Source organism: Ambystoma mexicanum, chromosome 7q (genome assembly GCF_040938575.1).
Source record: "Ambystoma mexicanum isolate Mex_15411 chromosome 7q, UKY_AmexF1_1, whole genome shotgun sequence".
Lineage (NCBI taxonomy): Eukaryota > Metazoa > Chordata > Amphibia > Caudata > Ambystomatidae > Ambystoma > Ambystoma mexicanum.
This window is the reverse complement of record NC_090941.1, coordinates 972,475,363-972,489,673: the sequence shown is the minus strand read 5'-3', so window position 1 is coordinate 972,489,673 and position 14,311 is coordinate 972,475,363. Positions and strand designations below refer to the sequence as shown.

Genomic DNA, 14,311 nt, shown 5'->3' with positions numbered 1-14,311 from the left:
AAGAAACCCCACGACTAGAAACGAATGGGTGCTCTGGGAAAATCTATGGAAGTTAACCTATAAAAGGGTATGGGGACTTTGGGGAGCCCTAAAAATCTGAAACCTAACGAGCAAAACTGGCAACAGAGAGAAGCAAGGGACATTCCAGTGCTCAAACCAAAAACAAGATGATTATCAAGCACCAAGTCAGAAATGGTGGAACTGTGTTAACAAAACCTTTTTTGTTTCATATAAAGAGAGGAACATATGGAATATATGTAAAGACTTCAAATTTGGCATGCAGAACCTGTAGAGAGGCTGAGGACTGTACTGTGAGAAACTGAGGAACTTTTAAAAACAAGCCTTCTTTGAAAAGGGATCCAAGTTATTGGGCCAAGCAAAGCCCAAGGATAGAGGCTATTGCTCCGGCCTATTTATTTGTCCCGTTTCTCTAAGTGGTAGGGCCAGATAGCTAATAGGGTTTGACTAAGGACTATTTCTTTTTGCCTTTTGACGAGCACCCTTACTTTTAGTTGGTTAGATAGAGATCACCCTCCTAGTAGTAGGGCTAGATAGGCATTTCCCTATTATTTATATCAGTGAAAAAACATTGTTAAAGGGACGTTATGGTTAAGTTGCACTAGTAAAAACCTGTGAAATTCAATGGAAAAACGTTGTTATGGGGACGTTATGTTTACAGATAAAACCGAAAACCCCAGAAATTTCGCCAGTCATGGTAAGCTAAGGAACTATAACTCCCGCTACCACTGTGCACTGCAAGGCCCAACACTCATGACATCAAAGATGACATCACAAATGTCAATGATATGATATGATATGGTATTTATAACGCGCCTATACACAAGTGTTTCAAGGCGGCAATGATGACATCACATGTCTGGTTCCCTCTTTTTTTGTTTAGTGGCATATCTAGACCATGTGCTTTTCTTCACTGACTGTCAGGAACTAAAAATTCAAAAGGTACTATATTTGTAGACCTTACCCTTCTCATATGTTCTTACACTATTTTCTCACGGTGTAGTCGCATCATATGATACATATACATAGGGGAAGAAGCAAACCTGAAACACAACAATCATTTCTGTGCATGAATGTAAGCAGTTAGGTTATGAACACTTTCTGGTAGGACTGCTACTTTTTTGCTCACTTTACTTTCCCTGTATATGCTCATATTTGTATGCATTGTGGTCTCTTTATGTTTTGTGTATAGTAGTACAATTATGTAGTAAGTGAGGCATGCTTACCTACTTATTACATGTTTCACAGTACACAAAACTCTGAAACGAAAGCATTCATAATTTTACTATATATTGTGAATATTGCACCTCTATGGTGCGTGCTGCAGACAATGCCTACGTTTCTATATGAGTTGGTTCATGTTTAGTTTAGTTTGTTTATTTGTAGTGCGCAGCCGAACCCTCGGGTAACTGGGCGCATTAACTTAGGAGCAGCAATGTTACAGATAGTTGCACATACAGTCAAGGTCATACTGTGAAACCGTACAATCGAAGTATGAGTGACATGGTTACACAGTGGTCAACAGTCAGACATGTGAAGGATACAAGGAAACAAATTACAGAGAATTGTAAGCATAAGTATAAAGATATTCGGACACATGATTTAGTTAAGTCCAGTTGGCAATCTATTGTTGAGTAGCGAAGAGTTCTTTTACCTTGGCTCGGAATGACCAGAACAAGGTCTCAGCCCTGATTGTCATAGGGAGAGCATTCCAGGTTTTAGCTGCTAGTACAGGGAAGCTTGTTCCACCCTCTGTTTTCAAATGGAACCTAGGGATGATGGGTTGGTGTAGATATGGGGATATGGTTGGTCTGGAAGAGTTCTGTTTTGTGAATTTGTCTGAACGGTATCGTGGAGCTGTCAGGTGAACGCATTTGTGTGATAACCAGTGCTCGGAGTTTAATTCTTTCGCGGATAAGTAACCAATGGGCTTCCTTTCTAGCCGTGCAGATGTGGGCTTTGCGTGGGAGATTCAGAGCGCATCTGAGAGCGTTGTTCTGGAGTATTTATAGTCTGTTCAGGATGTGGTCTGTGGAGCCAAGGAATAGTGTGTTACAATAGTCCCATTTGGACAATATTAGGGCTCTGGCAAAAGTGAGCCAACTGTTAGTAGACAGGAAGGGTTTGCAGGTGTTGATAAGTTTATTTGTATATGCTGTGGAGGAGATGGTGGCGTTGATTTGTTTTTTAAGGGAGAGAGTAAAGTCAAGATACACACCAAGTGTTTTGACTTCTTTCGAGACTTTTATGAGATTGCCATTAATGATAAAGGATTGTTATCTGGGGTCAAGTTTATTGAGACGGGCCGGTGATCCAACTATCCACAGTTCCGTCTTGTCATCGTTTAAGCAGAGGCTATGGGTGGCCATCCATGCTTGGATTTCGAGGTAGATCTCGTTTAGCTTTGCAGCATCCTCATCATAGCATCTCGAGAGTGCGATGAGGACCTGGGTGTCGCCGGCATAGTTAGTATATGTAACTCCCAGGTCGTCAAGGCGGTTGAAGAGGAGCTTAGTGAAGATATTGTAAAGTGTAGGGGAAATGCAGGAACCCTGAGGGACTCCACATTGGATTGGGGCAGGGTCCGCCGCTGCGCCGCCTGAGGGGGCGAAGACCCTGGTTGTTCTGAGAGGAAGGATTGAATCCAATTGGTGGCATCTTGGGAGAATGCAGCAGCCGAGGAGAGGTGTTTGGTGAGTATTTGGTGGTCAACTAGGTCGAAAGCTGCGGACAAGTCTAACAAGAACTAGATGACCAGGTTGCCCCTGTCTTTGGCTTCATCCATTTGGATTTTTAGGTCCAGGAGGGCTGTTTCAGTCCCGTGCCTGGGTCTAAAGCCTGATTGTCGTAGGCCTAGTAGGTTGTTGTCTTCCAAATGTTTTTGTATTTGGAGGTAGGATACTCTGTCTATTATCTTTAACGAAAGGGGACAGTCGTGCAGGGTCTGTAGTTTGTGGATGTATTGGGGTCGAGGTTGGGCTTTTTGAGTAGAGGTAGGACCCAGGCGTCTTTGGGGTTGTGTGGAACTACCGAGTTTTTGAAGGAGAAGTTGATCAGAGTGGTGATAAATGGGGCTAGTTCTTTGGCGCCTTCCATGATGACTGATGCAAGGCATAAGTCGCCTAGACAGTTAGATGGTTTTAGGCTGGCAATTATATTAATGACTTCGTCCTCTGTGTCTGGCGAAAAGTGGAAGAGAGGGCAGATGGTGTAGTGTGAGTTGGAGGTATGGTTAGTATGGTCTTTAGCGGGGATATTGGCTTTTGTGAATCTATTTTAGCTTGCAGGAGGGCTATTTTATTTGAGATTGCTAGTTGTGTGTTATTGCACCAGGTTTTGTCCTTGATGCAATCATCAGTGGGGGGTGCTGGAGATTCTAATTCTCTTAGGATAGAGAATAGCTCTTTAGTGCCGGATTTGGCGTTGTGGATTCTCGTATTGAAAGTCTCTTTTTTGGCATTTGTGATAGCGGCTTTGTATGTAGCTGCTGTTGATGAGAATCTTTCTTTGGTGGCCGGTGAGGGGGCTTTCCTCCAGCTAGATTCAACTGACCTTTGAGATTGCAGAGTGCTTTTAGTTCTGCCGAGAACCATTTATTCACATGGGCAGAAGGCTTAATCTTTCTTAGTTTTAGTGGCGCTATTTGGTTCAAGGCTAGTTCAATAGTGTCATTGTAAAGTTTAACTAGGGAAGTAGGATTAGTGTTGGTAGTGGTGAGAGCTGCGGCTGTGATCGGGTGCAGTAGTGGCCTGAGGTTCTCAATGGTGATGTTACGTTTGTTTCTGGTTAGTGATTGCAGTGGGTTGGAGAGTGGTGGACTTTTTTGTGTGGTTATGGGAATAGTAAAGCTGATAAGGTAGTGGTCTGTCCATGCACAAGGAATGATGTCGGTCAGAGAGATGTTACAGTTGACTTCTGCCAACCAGTCAAGCGTTCTGCCTTTGATGTGAGTAGGCATGTTAATGCGTTGTCAGACCTAGTTGAGATATAGTGTTATTGATCAGTGATGCAGTAGTGTCATTAGGGTCATGAAGGCTGAGGTTCACGTCACCCAATATTATAATCTGGGATCCTGGTTTTGTATTGAAGGTCAATAGATGAGATGTCCTCCTCAAAGGAGGAGATTGCGACCAGTGATCTGTACACAAGATGAGCGAGTATAGTTTTGGAACTGGACAAAGGGATTTTAAAGGAGAGAAGTTCAGCAGAAGGAATGTCAGGGTTAGTGACTTTACAGATGTTCAGATTGGACTTTGAAATGACCCCTACCCCACCACCTATTCCAGGAGTTCTGTCTGCTCTGATAATGGAGTAGTTCTCTGGGATGGCGATACACATAGATGGTCCTGCAGCAGCATGTAGCCATTTTTCGGTTACAGCCAGGATGTCTAAATTATTGGTTGAGATAACATCTGCGATATCCAGTGCATGGGCTACTAAGGAGCATGTGTTGATGATTGCACCTTTGATAGTAGTTGCCGCTGTATTGTCATGCAAGAGGTCACAGAGTAGAGGTATGCTAGTGTCGTTAGTGTTGAAAGTGCGGGATGTCAGGGGAGCATGCAATGGCAGTTTAGGGTCCCTTAAATGCACTGTAGAGTTTCTCTTGGGCATGTGCTTGTGACTAGTGTGAGACCTTAGTCTAGCATTTCTTTGTGGCACAGGACAGAGGAGGTCCAGTCTATTGATGTTGGGCGTGTTCAGTCGGGATTCAAGTTTGGAGTGCCTCAGGTAAGTGGGGTAGGGGATAAGGGGAGTGGGAGGTGTAGCACATTTGGAAATCCATTCTAGTGGTGATAGGATGGGCTGTTGGGCCAGCAAGGCTCTAGTGGGTAGTGGGGGAGGTGTTTTTCCCCAGGAGTTAGGTGGGAGATTAGAAGGTGATATATTGTGGAATAAGGGGAGGATGGAGGCCATGGTGAGTGTCACTCTGCCTAGTGAGGTAATATTGTATATTGGTTTGAGGGTAGAGGCGTTAGACAGCTCGAGTACTTCTAGGGTGGCAATAGGTCAGTTCAAAGGCTCTGCCTATAGTGTAGTAGGAGGTTACAGAGGTAGGCTAGATCAATGCATGCAGCATGAGATGAGAATAGGCTAATTCGATTTGTGCAACAGGTAATGAGGATAGGCTAATTCAAAAAGTGCAGCAAGTCATGAAAACAGGCTACTTCGAAATGTGCAGCAAGTCTTGAGAATCGGCATGTACTGGAAAGAACTCTGTAATGCAGTGGTGCTTATAGAAATGTATTGCTTAATGAACTATTTATCTCATGATAGTTCTTCCAAATATCTCTGATAGTTTTCTGACAACATTACAATGAAATTCCATTGTGGAGGCTTTTCATGAAAACTAAATACACATATGATGTCATCAGTGATGTCCTCAATAACATTTGTGTTATCTTTGATGTCATGGGTGTTAGTTCTTGCAGTGAACAGTGGTAGCGCGAGATATTGTTCCTTAGTTTACCATAACTGGCGAATTTCTGGGGTTATTCGGTTTTACCTGTAACCATAATGTCCCTGTAACAACGTTTTTCCATTCAATTTCATAGGTTTTTCCTAGTGCAATTTAACCATAACATCCCTTTAACAACGTTTTTTTATTGAATTTCACAGATTTTTACCAGGATACCCTTACTTTGTAAAGGTGTACTGTACAACATATTGAACCCGCTGGCACCATGTTAATGCACACAGCAGGCACGGACTATGCATCTAATCGCGGACATCGGGTGGCATCCAACCTGCTCAGAAAGGCAGGGGCTCTCGTACATAGTTCAGCAAACACAAGGAACATATACAAACAGCACCATGTACATGAATTGCAAGGGAAAATAGAGTAGGTCTGCAAACTGTGCACTTAGGAAACAAACAGCACAAAGGCATAGGGAGTACACCATAACGGAATGCACCAACAAGAGAAGTGACGTCTGCCTTCAACAATCTTACTGCACTTCTGCTTTACATAGGAACAAAGAACGAGCGGCCAGAGTAAGGACTGGAAAGTACTGAGACCAGAACATCACTACACCGTAGTAAGCACACTAAAGTGTGTCTCATAATTGCACAAGTGGTGCAATATACTACAGTACATAAGCATAACATTTCTTTTTTTATGCAGCAATAGCAAGCACCGTAGAGTGGCTGGAAGAGAATTTCCCTCATGACAAAATGACTTACAATAGTAACCCCATTGGTACGCACCGCAGCCTGAAACATAAAATATTTAATATCTATTGCTATTGCTTCATGTACAACTTACAGATTTTTTTTCTTTAAAAGAACATATTGGATAGGAAAGGAAGGCAGCACATGCAGCATCACTTCCACAACAGCATACGGGCACAAGAAAGGAAAGAAACTCTGTAAATAGCAAGCTGGACAGCCTGGAAGCTAAAATGGAACAATTTGGTGAACAATTTTGCCACCTTCAAAGATAACGTACAAGAACATATTATGGACAAAATAAAATAGCAATGCCTGACCTGCATGTGTACCCCTTCCCCATTTTATAGCATGCCATCCCTCAAAATCTGTGTGATCACAGACGTTACGATGATACGTCAATCTGTTCCTCCCCTCACGACCAACTTGTACAAATACCCAATTCCTCAAGATATGTGTCCACTTCTGCTACCCCTTCCCTTTCCTAATAGTATGTATGAATGTGTGCAAGTAAAGGTTGATATTCAAAGTGTTGCTGAGTGTATGTGGCTTTTCCTTGGTTTTAAAAATGCCATTATGACTCAGCGGTGCACAGTGCTGGTGGGAATGACTGCAATTAAGCAAAAGGGAGTTGTCCTATGGACACCACACTTGCCCGGCCTATCCACAATCACAATGGAGGCATCTGTATGACTCGAGTATGACCCGCATGTCCGAATCTTGTGAACCAGCTATAATTAGTTGTGGGAGCAGATGTTTGTCCGTTGCACAAGTACGCGCATGCATATCTCTTCCTCGGTCTCCTAGTGACACCGCCCCTGTCGAGCATATGCGAACAAACTTGTGACGAACTTCAATTAGTTCGAACCACCCACCCACATCCTACAGGTAGCTCTACACATAAACATCCCACCTGCTATAACCTATAAACACCCAGCTTGTCCCAAAATGGTCAGCACACGTGTGTCACACTATTAATCAATCCAGAGATCCCAATGGTGTGCATAGGACACCTATGCACATGCGCACAAAGTATTCTGCCCAAAACACGTCCTGCGGACAGCTGTCGCAATCGAGAACATTTGCGACGTCACCATGCAACCACACCCATGCTGCGCGTGAGCCCTTATTTCACGGGCTCGATAAGGATCCTCGGACAGCGGGAAAGTACAGTGTTCTGCAATCTACGGAGTGTTATTGGCAAAGTACACGCTCACCAACACCCCACAATGTGCCAATGCACAGGTATGTTTTTGTTTGAATGATGTAGCCCTGTTTTCCGGGTGCAAGCTCTCCTCAGCAGCCCTACAAAAGGCCACACCCCAGAGCTGCTCAGCAATCTGTTGGTAGCTTTTCAGATTGAGTAGCGGCCCACATAGCTTTGAGCTGTAATTGATGTTGCACCAAATCTGCTGTGCTACATTACCTTTGCAAGTAATGGCAACCATGTCAGCCCGGCTCACTACACACAGTAATGGAGAAAAGTATTAATGCCCTTCCTGTGAACCACACCTTCAGTACCGATACTCCCCACAGTCCCATTCCCATGAGCAGAGTGCTGAAAACAGCAATATGTGGCACGTGCGCTTCCCCAAGTACTGCGAGGGCCGCACTCCAGTAAAGCAGAAACAGTCCTTCTTCCCTTTACACTTTCTTCTTTCCAGCACATCCTCATTGGGTACTGTTAAATAGTCACACACGCATCCACCACTCACATTGAAGAGCTCTCCATGTAACACTATCAGTTCTGTACAACAGCCCTCTGCGTACACACCACACCCAGAAACTTTATTGTGCAATCCCTTAGCCTCCACAATCCCATTTCCATGGCCGCCATCCTCAAAAGTCCCGGATGTGGCTTTTGTGCTGTGTCCGGGCATGGGGGAATAAATTGCGACCAGAATCATCTTTAGTGGTGGCACTGAAAAGAGCCTTTTCGTTAAGTGCTTCTAGAGAAACACCTTTTTTTGGTTCTTATAGCATTTTGTGTTTTCTTCTCCTCACATTCTTACAGTAAACTCTTCAACGCATCCTGTAGATGGGCAAACAAAACAGCATCACCAATGGGCGACAGCGAAATGCCATTTGCATGGAAAAACTCTGCATTTCGACAACTAATGATGTCATTGTTACAGAAGAACATCCCACTGGCGGACAAAAATGTACACATGCTTCTGTTGATGAGACACCTTGCAACCTCTGGCTGGGAAAAACATACATTAGCATTGTCCCATACTCTTCTTGATGGTATGGCTGAGAAAAGCACCTGGGCAGTGGGAAAAAGCCTCTTCACTCCATTGAGCAACCTCTTCAGTTGGTGGAACAAATGTGAACAAGCGACGTAACCCAACTGCATGCCGCCATAGTGCACAACGACAACATGAACAGTAGCAAAACTGGCCACTTTTCTGCAAAGGTCAAGCATAACGAAGAAAGTGCAGACATGGACAGCGCACCACAATGCGTCCACTCCTTCCAAACCGAAATTGCCATCAAACTGTCTTTCCAGGGCATACTTGTGCAGATTTATCACAATGGGATCACCCAAATCATATTATCATACATCATTTACTTACAGGGGCCAGAGATTCCAACACACTCATTTGCCTCAGGAGTATTGTGAGTCCCCTAGCTTCTTCAACAAGGTCTTGCAGATGGACCTAGGTATCTTACAAGCATAAAGCACAGGATTCAATATATGGATGACCTGCTAGTATGTAGCACAACAGAAGAGCAATGTAGAAGTGACCCAGTGAAATATTTGACTTTACTGGCAGAAAAAGTAGATAAAGACAAATTGCAGTATTGCCAGCAAGAGGTTGTGTACCTAGAACAGATAATATCATCCACAAGGAGAAACGTAGCACCAGAAAGGACAACAGCAATTCACAACACACCACAGCCAACAACGGTGAAACAGATGCAACAGTTCCTAGGCATGTGTAATTATTGCCATGCATGGATATTTGATTATTCAACTTAAACCAAACTTCTATTGCAAGGGCTAAATGAAGCACAGAAAGCAAAGAATCCCATCATGTGGACAGAACAGGTGATCAAATCATTTCAGGAACTTAAAAAAACAATTAGTAATGCACCAGTTTTAGCAACACCAGACTACAAAAAACAAATTTTCCTGTTCTCACATTCTAATGGCCAAGTGATGATGGCTGTACTAACCCAACAATCCTCAATGGTATATAAGCCTTTGACTTATTACAGTGGTCTCTTAGACCCAGTAATGTAGGGTGTGAAAAACCAGAGGGTGATTCACCACCTAGTCCCTGGGGATCCCGTATTCAGGTAGCCATTGAAGGGCCATTGGTTTTGGATCCCGACCCTGGGGGTGGATAAGTGAGGGAGGATCACTTGGGGGGCGGCCTCAAGGAGTGGGGGAGAAGCACCTGATGGTGAGACATGGTATCCCCCTTTTTCCGCAACCCATTTAACCCCTATCCCTGCTTATTTTATGGGAAACTACAGCTCCCATAATTCCTGCCCACATTACATTGTCAACACTACTGAGATGAGGAATGAGGTCAGACAGATTACTCCTACTGACTTGCAATGGCTCTGTGCCTGTAATAAGGCTAGGCAGAGTCAGGCGTGTAATTCTAACTATGTACACTTTCCACTTGTTAACACAGCCATTAAGGCGAATAAAATGTGGTGCGCACAGGTACGTGGTGAGCAAGGCTGGGTGCGAGAAGGAACAGCTCTTCCAGGGCTGATGCGAATCAGGCGATGGAAGTTGGAAGGCCAAGGGGGTAATTGATCTATAGTTATGAAGATCAAGAGAGATCCAGGCGAGAATCCCACACTTTCTGGAAGCCATAAGCGTTTGCAGACTGAATCCAAGTGAGCGGAGGAAGGAAACCTTCAATGTACTTGAAAGCGCCTGTAACCCTCCCGGATAAACGACAGTGTTGGGGAGGAGCAGAGGAGCCGTTGGAAACACCCTTGGCTGCTGTATGAAGAGCGTTGATAAAAGAAGACTGAGTAACGCAACCAGTGAGTTATCGAAGGCAACAAAAGTCAGGTTTGTGTTGAAAGCCAAAAGTAACTGTAACTTAAAGGTTAACAGTTGCATGTGTGCCAATAAAATGCATGATGAAAAGGACAATTGTTCAATTGTAAAAGGAATGGATGCAAAGTAACAGAGTGGACCTGCAAGGCGAAATCGCTCATTCAAAAGTCTCTGAAATGTTCTGGGTTGAATGGGAACCTAGGACAAGAAAGTAACTGCGTTACCAAATGAAAGTTAAATGAATGAAAAGCAAAGTATGTGAACTCTGAATATGCCAAAAGGGCAAAATGTGTGAACTGTGAAAAAAGGCCAAGAAGGCAAACCAAAGAGAATAAGAAACTACAAGTGCCAAGTGGCATTGGTGTTGTAAGAGGAGGAAGATTGTATATTTTAGAAACAATGAAAGAAAGGTCGAAGTGGTCATGCAGAGGTCTTTGTAAAATGTTTGCATTTTCAAAAGTCTTCGACAGTGAAAATACTTCTGAGACAAAACGTGGGGAAGGGAACCCCATGAAGAGAAAGGCAGGCTTGAGTCCGACAGAGGGAAGTCTGTGTCAGATTGTGGGAAGGTAAAGATCCAAAGTGGAACTGTATATTTGTGATAGGGAAGTGATTGAACTACCAGAATCTTGAGAAGCCCATATTTAACTGTACATTTGTACCAGCAAGCCACAGTGTGCAAGACTGAAGTAACTGTGCCATCCACCTATACTTTTTAGAAAACTCTCTAGACCCTGTGGTGCTGAACATGGGGAAGAGAGTTGTTATTTAACCCTTTCTGACATTTCTTTTGAGACACTATTTTCCTTTAGTATTCCCTTAACACATTTGTCATTTTGAGAAGGAGGGCACAGTTTGTTTTCTTTAGTATAGGCCTTTTTATTTTTGACCAGACTGACTTGGACTGTTTTGTTATTTATTTAATGGTTGAGATTACTCCCATTCTAGAGTTTGGGCCAGTTAGGAATTCTACTAACCCAACCAAAATACCAAATAAAGGTTTTCAAACTTGTATCCATTGTGTCTGTGTCTACCATGGATACCATGCCTTCCTTTGTAAGGCCTGTGAGAAACCTAAAGGTGTCTCACCCGCTAGTCTCCTGAGATCTGTCATCAAGGTGGCCAGGACACAGCCATCGCTATTAGATCCAGTTCCTCGGGTTGGACCAGTGGGGATGGATCACCTGGATGGGGGTCTTCAAGGGGGTGGAAGTCGGATACCGAAGGGTGAGACGTGGTATCCCCTTCCCTAAAATACCTTTTCCCCACCCTGCCCAGTAGGAAACTTAGAAACTCTACCCCCCCTTTTCCGACTCAAACACTTTCCCACAGCGTGAACGACAACGGACTAATACTCGAGCCATTTACCTGATGCATGCCAACACAAGGGTCAGGCAGAGACAGGCAATTACCGACAAACACAGACACCTGACTACCCTTTCACTTCCCCATAGGGATAAAAGGCAGAGCACAAGAGCACACCCTGAGCAAGGTCAAACGCACGAGGAAGCAGTCACTCCAGAACGGCAGTTCAAACAGAGGAGAAAGGTGGTGAGACCTGAAAGGAAGCCAAGGAGGGAGTTGCCCTTGCCCTTTTCAAAAGGAACAGCACGAGTTCAGCACAGCCGGTGAGTCGGAAGCTGATAGTCAACCGACTTTTGTTAGGCTCAAGGTTGCAAGTAGCAACAGTAAGAAGATAAAATAGACAAGAAGTCTTGTGTGAACAATCTTCGCATACTCAGCAATCTCGGTACAAGAGTCAGAGTGGTTCAGGACCATGTGGGCGCTCAGTCGAAGGTCTCTGACTAGTACCCCTCTCCGGAACAAAGAGACTGTGCTGAACATAATGAGAAACTACCAGTACCAAGGGGCCATATAGAAGACTGGTATAAGGTATTAATGTGGTCATACAAGGATCAAGTCAAATCACTTGTGCAATTGAAAGTCTGTGACACATTAGAGATGTTTTGTTACGATTGTGGAACTGGCGTTTCTGTCTGGCTAAGGGGAACAATGTGCAAACTGTGTGGAGCCTGACTGAGGGCTTAAAGGGAAATCCTGACTGGGTGCTGGAAAACCAAGGGAAGTGAATCCTGCATAATGTTAAAACACTCATGAACATTGTGATGACGAATGTGAACCCGAGTGAGGGATGTCCACAGTAAGTAGTCGGTCTGAGCCCAACTGAGGAAGGCTGACATTTGTGAAGGATCAGAGCCCGGCAGAGGGGGATCCAAGGGTGACAGGTATTCACCCTACATAAAGATTATCTGAAGGAACTTTTGTTTTATTGTTTTGGTGTATCAGGCCCTCTGAAGCAAGTGACTTTGCAGGAGAAGAGACCTGGGCACAGAAGGCCCTGATACCTGGAAAAGGAACCGTAGCCTTGTGCTGGAGAAAGCCCAGGAGTGTGCTGTGCTCAAGAGTCCCGCCTTGTCCCGTGCGCTAAAACCATGGGCAAGGGAGACCCGGGCTATAACATCCTGACTTATCATTTTGTGAACACTTCTTCTTTTCTTGTAAACATTATCCCACACTCTTTTGTAGCATAGCGGTAAGGATTGGCAATAGTATTTTTTAATATAGGCCCTTTTTATTTGACTAGACTCCACTAGGACTGTATTATTATTATTTGATTTGTTGTAGCTTGCTCCCATCTTAGAGTTGGGTGTAGCTTAGGAATTTATCTCACCCATTTTACAGTTGAATAAACACCCTTGAACTGTTATCACTTGTGTCCGTCTTACTTTGATGCCATGCTTTCCTTAGAAACCACTTCCCTTGTGAATAGGCTGTAGCAGCAGCTGCTTTCGTTATACAAAAATTATCCACCATTACCATCAGATGCCCTGTTACTCTTTATGTGGAGCATACATTTGGCCATATCAGGGAAGTTTAAATCCACTCTCACCACCCAACGAGCATCAGGATACAAGATCATTTTGTCAAACCTCTCCGTACACACTGTCAACCCAGCAACATTTATCGCAAAACCAGTGTAACCAAATTACCCAGTACACGATTGCACTACTTATAAAGACACCACTAATGAAAGTATCAGTGTTAGGGAGGATGCACTCAAAGAAGGGGAAATGTTCTTCGTTGACAGGTTGTCTATGATCGAACAGAACACTGGGGTCAGGCGCACGGGGGCAGCAGTAGTGAGGATAGACGAAGGAGAATACGAAATAATAGCTAAGGTACGACTGACCTTGCACTACTTAGCCCAACCAGCAGAGCTCATAGCACTACCAACAGCATTAGAAATATCCAAAGGGTGCTTCGCTACCATCTACTCAGATTCAGCTTATGTTACAACCACAGTACATTCAGGTCTATTGAGATGGCGGAGGAGAGGGTTCAAAAGGACAGATGGCACACCAGTACAGCATGCATCCTTACTCTCCAGGTTAATTGATGCATTAGCACTACCTACAGCAGTGGCAGTGGTTAAATGTGCAGTGCACACAAACCACAAAGACCCAATTGCATATGGCAACTCTGCAGCAGATTTAGCAACAAAAGAGCAACTTATTTAGAAACTCCCAATGCCACGAAAATGCCTGAACTATCCCTGCAGCAAATACAACTCACAGTTCCATACAGTTCAAAACCCATGACCCAAATTATTGAACTATAAGCACATGCTCCCCAGCAAGAAAAAGAGTTATGGACAAAGAGAGGGTGTTCCTTGTCCCCCACTAATCTAATATGGAGGCAGAACATCTCAGGGAAGCCAGTTATGCCCCAGGCACTACATACAGTTGCCCTCGAAAAGTTTCACTTCTCTAAACACGCATCCAAACAATACATTGCAGCAGATTTACAGGTAGAGTGGTTCATTCCAAACCCCCAAGAGCATGTTGACGAATTAACATCAAACTGCATCACTTAAGTGCACACCACCAGTTGCACACTCACATTTTCTAGTACGTGAAGTATTTCCCCGGTGGGGAATATGTGATGTCCTGAAATCAGATAATGGGGCTCACTTTTTCAGTGAGATGTTTAAAGAAGTCTCCTCTTTGAGCATAAAGCACAAACTGTGCTCAATTTACCACCCCTGGCCAATGGGATCATGGAATGCTTAATTGGCTT

General features: G+C 44.0%; 1 protein-coding gene across 1 annotated transcript in view; it reads left to right on the top strand.

Moving 5' to 3' along the window:
* MOGAT2 (monoacylglycerol O-acyltransferase 2) overlaps window positions 1-14,311 on the top strand; it is a 493,563-nt gene that overhangs the window by 437,008 nt on the left and 42,244 nt on the right. The window lies entirely within an intron of this gene.